This window comes from Lipotes vexillifer, unplaced genomic scaffold (genome assembly GCF_000442215.2).
Source record: "Lipotes vexillifer unplaced genomic scaffold, Lipotes_vexillifer_v1.1 scaffold1262, whole genome shotgun sequence".
Taxonomy (NCBI): Eukaryota; Metazoa; Chordata; class Mammalia; order Artiodactyla; family Lipotidae; genus Lipotes; species Lipotes vexillifer.
The window spans coordinates 357,939-367,939 of NW_006775022.1; the positions used below are offsets into that span (position 1 = coordinate 357,939).

The 10,001-nt window shown below is 47.2% G+C and overlaps 1 protein-coding gene across 1 annotated transcript in view; it reads left to right on the top strand.

Annotated features, from left to right (window-relative positions):
- The window catches only part of ADAM12 (ADAM metallopeptidase domain 12), a 396,124-nt gene that overhangs the window by 321,581 nt on the left and 64,542 nt on the right, over positions 1 to 10,001 (top strand). The window lies entirely within an intron of this gene.

Consider the following 10,001-nt stretch of genomic DNA (forward strand, 5'->3'; position numbering starts at 1 on the left):
AAAAAAAAAAAAAAAAAAAAAAAAAACCACCCAAGTGGAAGCCCCAAGACGTTAGGCTGAGCCACCAGGAGCCAAGCCTCTGACTTTCCACCTTCCTATTACTTATCTCAAATAAAAACGTGCAGCAGCTGTAAACCTCAGGAAGAGGAGAAGGGCATCTATCCTGGGGTATTAGTCAGAGAAAGATGTGCTGGCTTCCCACCGCAGGCTTCGAGGGAGCTCCGTGGTCCAGACTGAGGCTGAGATTGGGGCGGCCGTGCCATCCTGCCTCCCGGGGGTCCTTACCACGTGGAGGTCACCTCGGCTGTATTTGCCGTGTTTAGGCTCCAGGCGGGAACTGAAGCCTTCTCAGTACAGAGCTTTGTCCCTGTGTGACTTCTGGGAAGCAGGAGGCTGGCCCATTTTTAAGCCATTTAGTTCTGCAAATCTCCTTCAACTTAGGTTACAACAGCAGAGAATTATTTCCTGTCATTGCTCGTTAATCCAGCATTTTATTTGTGGTAGAACATGTGTGAAAACATTGCCGCTGAAATTCTGCCAGTCCCTCCCCACTTACACACACACACACACACACACACACACACACACACGCAGCTTCCTCCTTTCCCCAGGACTTTTGGCACAGAGGCCACAGAGTGAGGTCAAGGGTAAATTCTGGGCCTGTCTGTGACCAACAGTATTCAGAAGGACCCGCTTTAAGCTCTACTAGGTCAGGAATTTTGTCTGTTTTGTTCATTGCTGAAGCCCCAGCACCTGGAACATATAGTAGATTTCAGTAAATTCTTCTTGACTGAAAGGATGGATGGATGGATGGATGGATGGATGGATGGATGGATGGATGGATGGGAGGGTGAGTGGGTGGATGGATGGATGATGGATGAGTGGCTGGGTGGATGATTGAGTGAGCCGATAGCAGATGGATAAATGGTAGTGGGCGGCTGGGTGGATGGACAGATGGATGGTGATTCCAGCACAATCAGATGTGTGCAGAGTGAAGCCACATTTCACCTTTCATGTAATGGCTAAACTTCTAAGGAGAAAATTCTGAGACCATTGTCTTTTATACTATAGCATTTGCTGCAGCATTGCCATTTTCATTTATTTTATATTCCACATCATCTACCATGGAGTTATGGTAACTCAGAAGAACAGAAACAATACAATAAAGAGAAAAACGAAAGCAAAATAAAAAAGAATAAGGACTGAGAAACCCCAGGTAAATAGGAGGCTGAGTCCATTGTTTTTTGTTTTTCTTTAACTCCATGGAGACCAAGGAGCAATTTACTTTCACAAGGTGGACTTCTTCTGCAAGTGGCTTCTCCTGCAAGCCTGGGCTTAATTTAGCTAAAGTAGGAGGTGGGAAGTTAAAAATATAAAAACTAAAAGTAGTTGTAAGAATAAGACCCTGTAGACCTCACAGATTACTCTCCAGTTTACAAAGAACTTTCACGTCTCCTTTCTCATTTAACTGTCACAGTTCTACGAGGAAAGGGCAGATACAATCACCTCCATCATACAGATGAGAAAACTGAGGTTCAGAAAGGCCAGAGGCCCCACGGTTGGTCAGGGCCAGACTCAAGATGATCAGCCCACAGCCTCTGGCTCCTGCCTCTGACCTATCCCCTGGCCCCTGTGAGCAAAGGAACCTTTGGTTCCCAATCCCCCGGGGCAGTGGGAGGGGAACGGGGACATGGGTGCCAGTCTTCATGGCTCTTGAGTTTCAGGCTGCCCTGATGGCCAGCCCAGCATCAGGAGCTCAGCGAGGTAAGAACAGGGCCAAAAGGACTTCAGCCCTCATTGGGTGGCTTGGAAGTATCTACCACGACCACTTTTCCTCTCATGTTTGATTAAAAGTGTTGCAGACTTGCAGAGTCAGTAGATGCAACGGGCATGACCTATACAGGTCTGTCTCCTGGGGCATGAGGAGAGGGCGGAGCTATCTCGCTGTGTAAAGTGCCCTCTGTTAACCCCTGAATCGGTTTATGTCTGCCAGAACCTCATCCCCGACGAGCCCCATGCAGAGACAGCGGCCTCTTCCCAGGATGAAGCTGAGAAGCCAGTCTGAGACACTGCCTCTGATGGGCTGGGCTCCTTTAGTGGGGTGCTGGTGCCCTGCCCTGAGTCCCCTGACTTTAGGGACTGGGCTCGGGAGGAAACAGCCGTCAGAGCACAGAAGCGAAGGGTCTACTTTCTTTTTTTTTCTTTTTTGCTGTACACGGGCCTCTCACTGTTGCGGCCCCTCCCGCCGCGGAGCACAGGCTCCGGACGTGCAGGCTCAGCGGCCATGGCTCACGGGCGCAGCCGCTCCGCGGCATGTGGGATCTTCCCGGACCGGGGCACGAACCCGCGTCCCCTGCATCGGCAGGCAGACTCCCAACCACTGCACCACCAGGGAAGCCCAGGAAGGGCTACTTTCTGATAACGCCTAGAGGCCGCCTGTGCACCTCTCAACCGACCAGGGCCTCGTTGGTCTCCTTCTTTATTAAAAATTCTATGAGAAATTACATTTACACTTTAATTGGTTTCCGGGGAGGAGGAGCCGAGGTCAAAGTTCACGTGTTAAAGACATGAATTATAACGTGCCACAGATGGCTCCATTCTGGGCCCCAGGTGTTTGCTATTAACAGTGGAAATGTCCTCTAAGGACGTTTTTGATCATTCGCTCCTGGCCCGGTGGTTTGCCTCGCTGTCTGCGGCCCATCTGGCAGCCCACGGGGGTCAAGCGTTTGGTCCTAATGCAGTCACTTTCCATTCCTGTGGGCTCCGTCGGGGTTCTGTTCTGTCGAGTGAGCCCGCGTGTTCAGGGTCACGCCGGGCACCCTTGGCCGGGCGGAGTGGGACTCGGGTCCACATCCACCTCCCGGCATGCCCGGGAAAGTCCTCCGGCAGAGTCCCGTGCTGTCCCGGTGGGCAACCGTTTCCTCTGCCCGGCAGCTTGTTGAGATGCGCGTGGGCTCACAACCTCCCTCAGGTGTGTGCGTGGCTGCAGGTGTGCTCCATAAATCCCGGTTTCTGGACACCATTTCTCCTGGCCTCAAAGCCGTTCTGGGAGGTGCTCGACGGTGCCCTCCGAGTAGCCGGCAGGACCGTGGCCTCCACTGTTACCTGCACCCGACTCCAGGGAGCCAGAGATTCCTGGACCACTGCCCTCTTCCTGAATGCTGATGCTGGCTCCGGGCCATTTGTGCCCCGTTACACCTGAGGCTGCCGGAGGCCTCCTGACTGCCCTTGAGGCAGCGTGGCCGCAGAGGGAAAACACAAGCCTTCAGGTCAGGAAGCTGGGTTTTCAGTCCTGACCCTGGAACCAGAGGACTGTGGCAAGGTGTCTAACTGCTCTGTGCCTCAGTTTCCTCATCTGTAAAATAGGAATGATATAATCTGGCTCACTGGGCAGTCGGTGAGCGAGGATGCCCACCAGGCTTCTGGTCCACAGCAGGCCCTTGCTCAAGAATGGTAAGTGCTGTTAATATTTTTACTCATTATCCTGGATGTGCAGGACGAGATGAAGTCAGAATCCCCTGAAACGGGGTGACCTTGGGCTGCACCTCAGTCCTGCCAGGCTGCTGACGACCAGGCCAGTTGCCACGGGTGCAGACACCACTGCCTGCCCCAACAGGACGTGCCTCTGGGTCACTCCTAAATTCTGTGCATGGTGACTGCAAGCTTTTATTCCAGGGCGTAATTGTGAAAAACCTAACGGTTTTTCTCAAGATGGTCCGAGAACTTTGGGGTTAACACTTGGCCGAGCAGATCCATCCCAACCAAGACTTCTTGCACCCGTTGGTGTCCGTGGGCCCTGCGTTCCCCTAGGAAGAGAAGATGGTGACAGTGTGAGTCTTGTGCTCTTGGAGGATCTAGGAATGCACAGAACTTGGCCCTGAACTGTGTGTTATTGTTTGTTTTTGGAAAAGCTCTTCAGGCTGGTTGCAGATTTAGTGATGAAGAGTCAGTAGGTCGCGCTGTCAGAGAACGGAGGGCGGGTCTGGTCTGTCTGTGGCCACATTTCCCTCCGAGGCCCCGCCTAGCAGCTTGGCTGTGGAGGAAGGGGTCAGAAGAATACGTGGAGGGTGCTCATGCCACTAGAGCTTTGGGAAAGTCCTTTGGGAAAAGTTCCAACAACTCAGAGTCGCCACAGCCAGCGGCATGGCGGGTAACAGTCATGTAAACAGCATCTTTGTTTGTTTGTGTTGGTTGGTGGTTCGGTTGGTTGTTTATGCTTCCTAAGCCCATGTTCTGGTTGAGCTAGAGATGGCTCGGCCCTTCCAGAATGAGCAGCCTTTAACACTACATATGTATTAAATGGAGGGATCCTATTTAACTGCTTGATCATTCCTTTGCCTCCTGAATCACCTTTCTCTCAAGTTGACTTGTACTTGTGGTTTTACAGTTTAAAGATTGCTACATTTTGGCTACAATCGTAATAAATTGTGCACCGCATTGGAAAATGTTTCTAATCCCTAGAACGTACAAGGCACTGGCAAACCGTAATTTGAAATAGCCAAAACAGCACCTCTAAATAAGGAAGAGATACACATCTTTTTCAGGCAAGTATTGGCAGCTGGCATCTTTGAAGTTAACCAAAGACTTTCCCATTTGTGTCTGAAGCTCACTTGTTCTCTCCCTCAGCGTGCAAGGTAGTTATTATTCCCGGCCTGCAGGTGTGAAAACTGAGGCTTGGTTTTAAAACTGAGCTTTAGTTTTAATAGCTGGGGTGCTCATACTTAGTCTTCCGATTTCGATTCTTCTCCAGCTGCTCTGTGCCATGTGCCCCGATCGACAGTAGCCTCCCAGGCCTGCTGCCTCTGTCACTTCGACTGTCAGGAGAAAATAAAACTCCATCTCAGTCTGCAAGAAGAAATCAGTGGGAGGCGGAATGTCAGCAACATATTTCCCCAAACCAGTTATCCCTTTACCATCTAATCATTTACCAGCTGTAGAAAATTTGAGGTGTTTTTTTTTTTCAATCAATTTAAGCAGAGAAATCTGGATGGCCTCCCCTCCCTGGTTTCCTGCAACGTTGGCTTTTCCTGTCGCACGGTTATGTCAGCTCCAAGCTGTTCTCAGCAGCTGCCCAGACTGTTCCAACCTTCTTTCTCCGGTCATTTGCCTTTTCTTTGCTGCGATCTGCGTGCGGACTGTGGTCCCCCGACCCCCGCCCACCAGAGCTTGGAGCTGAGGGACCTGGATTCTTTGGGACCCAGCACACATTTATTAATGAGGCAGGGCAGTCAAAAGAAACATTAACAGTGTGACCTGCGGCCCCGGTGAATCCAGCCTGCTCGCAGCTGCTTTCCCTATAGCTGCCTAATTGCCAACAAGAAAAGATAATTCCCAGAGAGCTTTTGCAAGGCAGATAACTGCCGACCTCCACTGTCAAGATGGATAAATGGGCTTAGTATGATTCACCCCCAAGAATACAGCAGTGAGATGCACAATAGGCTCCTACAAGAAAAGAATTTTCTGACTGCAGATTTGTCAAAGTAAAAGTAACCCCTAATAATGTTTTACTTGGCAACTTGGTGACGGGCTGAAATATTAAGCGGTGACTGCATTTACGGTGGGAAGCCATAAGTGGCATTCCTCTTTGTTGTGTGCGTGTGCGTGCGTGTGTGTGTGTGCGTGTGTGTGTTTTCCAAAATCACCTGGTTGTTTATTTCTTCGGCGTTTTATTTCTAACCTTGCATTCAGCATGGTAAACTTGCCCCCAAGTGTCCTTGGTTGGTAAATATTAGGAAGAAAAGGCAGATGTGTCTAAAGAGGTCACATCTGAACAGGAGCCAGGCACCCTGGCGAGGTGTCTGCAGCACTTTTTTTCTGGGTCCTAGGTATAATCATTTTAAAGCATTCTTGTTGCTGAGGGAAAGTATCATGCAAAGGAGGTTCTTTTCTGAATAATTCTCAAATTTTATTGCTTTGCACCAGCCTGTCGCTGCTATATGTCAATTCAATTAGCTGCTGTCCTGGCATATTTGGGATAATTTATGAAAAGTTAAAAAGCACGTTGTGATGAGTTTGCCGCAAGCTGTGGAAGAAACTGAGGCTTGTCTTTTTAAACTACCGACCATGGGCTACACGGGATCTCCAATGTCATGAGCAACTATATGGCCCAGTTCAATGTTCTTTTCATTAACAGTCCAGGGAATAAAGCTATGAAATAGGAAAGGAACGAAATGAGCCAAAGGAAGGCAGAATATCATACTTTGGAGTTTGAAACAAGTGGAAGGAACTTCAGAACAGAAACATCTTCCTGTTCACAGTCAGAACCTTTGCTGGTACCTTAATTAATAAAGAGTGCGATGATTCATCAGTTAACCTGCTCTAACACTTAAAGATATTTGAAAAATTCATTTGTGATTTGAATTTGGCTTTTACGAGACAGATTCTCATGGAATTTCTAGCACATGCCTACAATCACAGGAGGTTTCAAAACGCTGTAACTCGAGTGTTTCTTAGAAGATGGAACCACAGGGGAAACTAGAACTATTTCTAGTTTAAGTGCAAGAAAGCTGACCTACAATATGCACCTAGTTTGCATTTCTTATTGTTCACACAAATAGGTGTGGATTTGTCCATATAGGATCTTTACAACATTTGAATTTTAAACTGAGGTCAGTTGTTCCCAAGCGTTAATTTTGATAATGTGATAAATCACCTGGACCAGCAACTAATGAATAGATAAATTGTGGCGTAGTCTTACTTACAAGGGAATATTAGTCATTGAAATAAATTAAGTATTAAGAACGCCACAACGTGGATGAACCTTCATGCTGAGTGACAGAAGCCAGACATAAAAGGTCACATGTTGGATGATTCCATTTATATGAAATGTCTGGACTAGGCAGATCCAGAGAGACAGAAAGCAGATTAGTGGTTGACAGGGACTCCGGGGGGAGAGGGGATGAGGAGTGACTGCTTCATGGGGTGAGGTTTGTTTTGGGGGCTCAGGAAAAGGTTCTGGAATTAGTGGTGATGGTTGCATAACACTGTGAATGTACTAAAAGCCGAGGGATTATATATTTTTAAGTGGTGAATTTATGTTATGTGAATTTTACCTCAATTTAAAATGAAATCACCTGGAGAGCTTGTTAAAACAGTTGCTGGACCCCACCCCCGATTTTTTCTCAGGCGGCAAGGTCCGTATGGGGTCTGAACGTTTGCATTTCTGGTAGGTTGCCAGGTGATGCTGAAGCTGGGACCACACTTTGAGGGGCTCTGATCCAGGCAGGTGGTTTGAGTGATGGAAGGATTCCTCCTTTGTATGTAAATAAGCACATCAAGGCTGTACTGATCACTGTCAGTGTTTCAAGAGTTTACTTCAGGTGATCCAGGGCTGAAATGATATCTGTAGTGAAGAACGTAAGTTTTGTAAATAACTGAACTTGGGATCAGATCTAGTCTCTGCCGACCCCTAACGGAGAACTTTCACCTCATTTGCAAAATGGGAATAACAATACCTATCTCACTGTGTTGTTTTAAAATGTAAATTTAAAAAAGAAAGTATAAAGAAGAAGAAAACATTACTATGAAAAAGTACCCATCATATCATCTAGCTTAAAGCAGGCTCTCAAATAGTTATTCCAAAAAAATATGTATAGTGTATATCAGTTCAATATAATTATATATGTTTATATATTTTATATAATTTCTATATGTGAATAAATATGCATGATGCATTTATGTATGTGAATGTATTGTATTTCTAATATTTTATTTATATGGCTGGAGAGGCAGTGTGGGGAGTAGGTGTGTCCAATAGTTCCCTTGGCAAAGGTCCAGCAAGGGGAGAGTGGGAAGGGCTGGGGCCATATTTTAATCATCATAGGATCCTCCTCAGAGCTTTAAATATAACAATTACTTCTCCAGTGAGTGAGTAGATGAATGAAGGAGGAGTGAACATACTATCCCAAAAGTTTCATTCTGCTATCATCAAAAGTTCAGAAGCGGGCTTCCCTGGTGGCGCAGTGGTTGAGAGTCCGCCTGCCGATGCAGGGGACGCGGGTTCGTGCCCCGGTCCGGGAAGATCCCACATGCCACGGAGCGGCTGGGCCCGTGAGCCATGGCTGCTGGGCCTGCGCGTCCGGAGCCTGTGCTCCGCAACGGGAGAGGCCACAACAGTGAGAGGCCGGCGTACCGCAAAAAAAAAAAAAAAAAAAAAAAAAGTTCAGAAGCAGAGTTGGTATCTGGGAAGCAGGGTGATGAGCAAGCGTGTCCCTGGAGGCATTCTTTTGTGGGGGCAAATTGGAGAAATAGCAGTCGGAATAAGCATTGTGCTGATAGATCCTGTCTGTGGATCCTGACACCGTACTGGGGAGTGGATTCCATGTCTTGTTCAAGGTCCACTGGCCCATTTTTCATGCAAACCAATGAACTGCTCATTGAGTGCTTAAGCCAACAATTAGTGACATCTCTTGTGCACTATGCACTGTGCCACCAGTGACCACTTAGACATAGTGTAAATGGTGTTTAAATATGTGTAAATTAGGATTCTATTGTAATTAGAGGACTCTGATATTTGGTATCATAAAATTCCCTTATCTCTTGAGATTTGAAATCATTTTATTTATTTTTCATTGAAACATAGTTGATTTACAACATTGTGATAATTTCTGCTGTACAGCAAGGTGATTCAGTTACACATATTCATACATTCTTTTTTATATTCTTTCCCATTCTGGTTTATCACAGGATATTGAAGAGTTCCCTGTGCTAATACAGAAGGACCTTGTTGTTTATCCATTATCTATATAGTAGTTTGCATCTGCTAACCCCAAACTCCCACTCCATCCCTCCCCCAGCCCCCCTTCCCCTTGGCAACTACAAGTCTGTTCTCTGTGAGTCTGTTTCTGTTTCATAGATGAGTTCATTTGTGCCATATTTTAGATTACATGTATAAGTGATATCATATGGTATTTGTCTTTCTGACTTACCTCACTTAGTATGGTAATCTCTAGGTCTACTCATGTTGCTACAAATGGCATTATTTCATTCTTTTTTATGGCTGAGTAGTATTCCATTGTGTATATGTACCACATCTTTATCCATTCATCTGTCGATGGACATTTAGGTTGTTTCCAGGTCCTGGCTATTGTGAATAGTGCTGCTATGACCATAGGGGTGCGAGTATCTTTTTGAATTATAGTTTTGTCTGGATATATGCCCAGGGGTGGGATTGTTTGATCCTATGGCAACTGTGTTTTTAGTTTAGTTTTTTTTTTTTTTTTGCGGTACGCGGGCCTCTCACTGTCGTGGCCTCTCCCGTTGCGGAGCACAGGCTCCGGACGCGCAGGCTCAGCAGCCATGGCTCATGGGCCCAGCCACTCCGCAGCATGTGGGATCTTCCCGGACCGGGGCACGAACCCGTGTCCCCCACATCGGCAGGCAGACTCTCTACCACTGCGCCCCCAGGGAAACCCTGTTTTTAGTTTTTTGAGAAACCTCCATACTGTTCTCCATAGTGACTACACCAGCTTACATTCCCACCAACAGTGTAGGAGGGCTTCCTGTTCTCCACACCCTCTCCAGTATTTGTTATTTGTAGACTTTTTAATGATGGCCATTCTGACCGGCATGAGGTGGCATCTCAGTGTAGTTTTGATTTGCATGAAATCATTTTAGATCACTGAATTCTGTTTACTGAGGGAGGGCCATCGGGTTAGATACAGTTTTTAGTTACTCTCTCCTTCCTACACACCGATCAACCAAGATGATCCCAGCAGAAGGGAGATGATGGGCAGACCCTTGCTTGTCGATCAAAACTAGTTTGCTTGGGCTTCCCTGTTGGCACAGTGGTTGAGAGTCCGCCTGCCGATGCATGGGACACGGGTTCGTGCCCCGGTCCAGGAAGATTCCACATGCCGCGGATTGGTTAGGCCTGTGAGCCATGGCCGCTGAGCCTGCGCGTCCAGAGCCTGTTGCTCCACAACGGGAGAGGCCACGACAGTGAGAGGCCCGCATACCGCAAAAAAAAAAAAAAAACTAAACTAAAAACACAGTTGCCATAG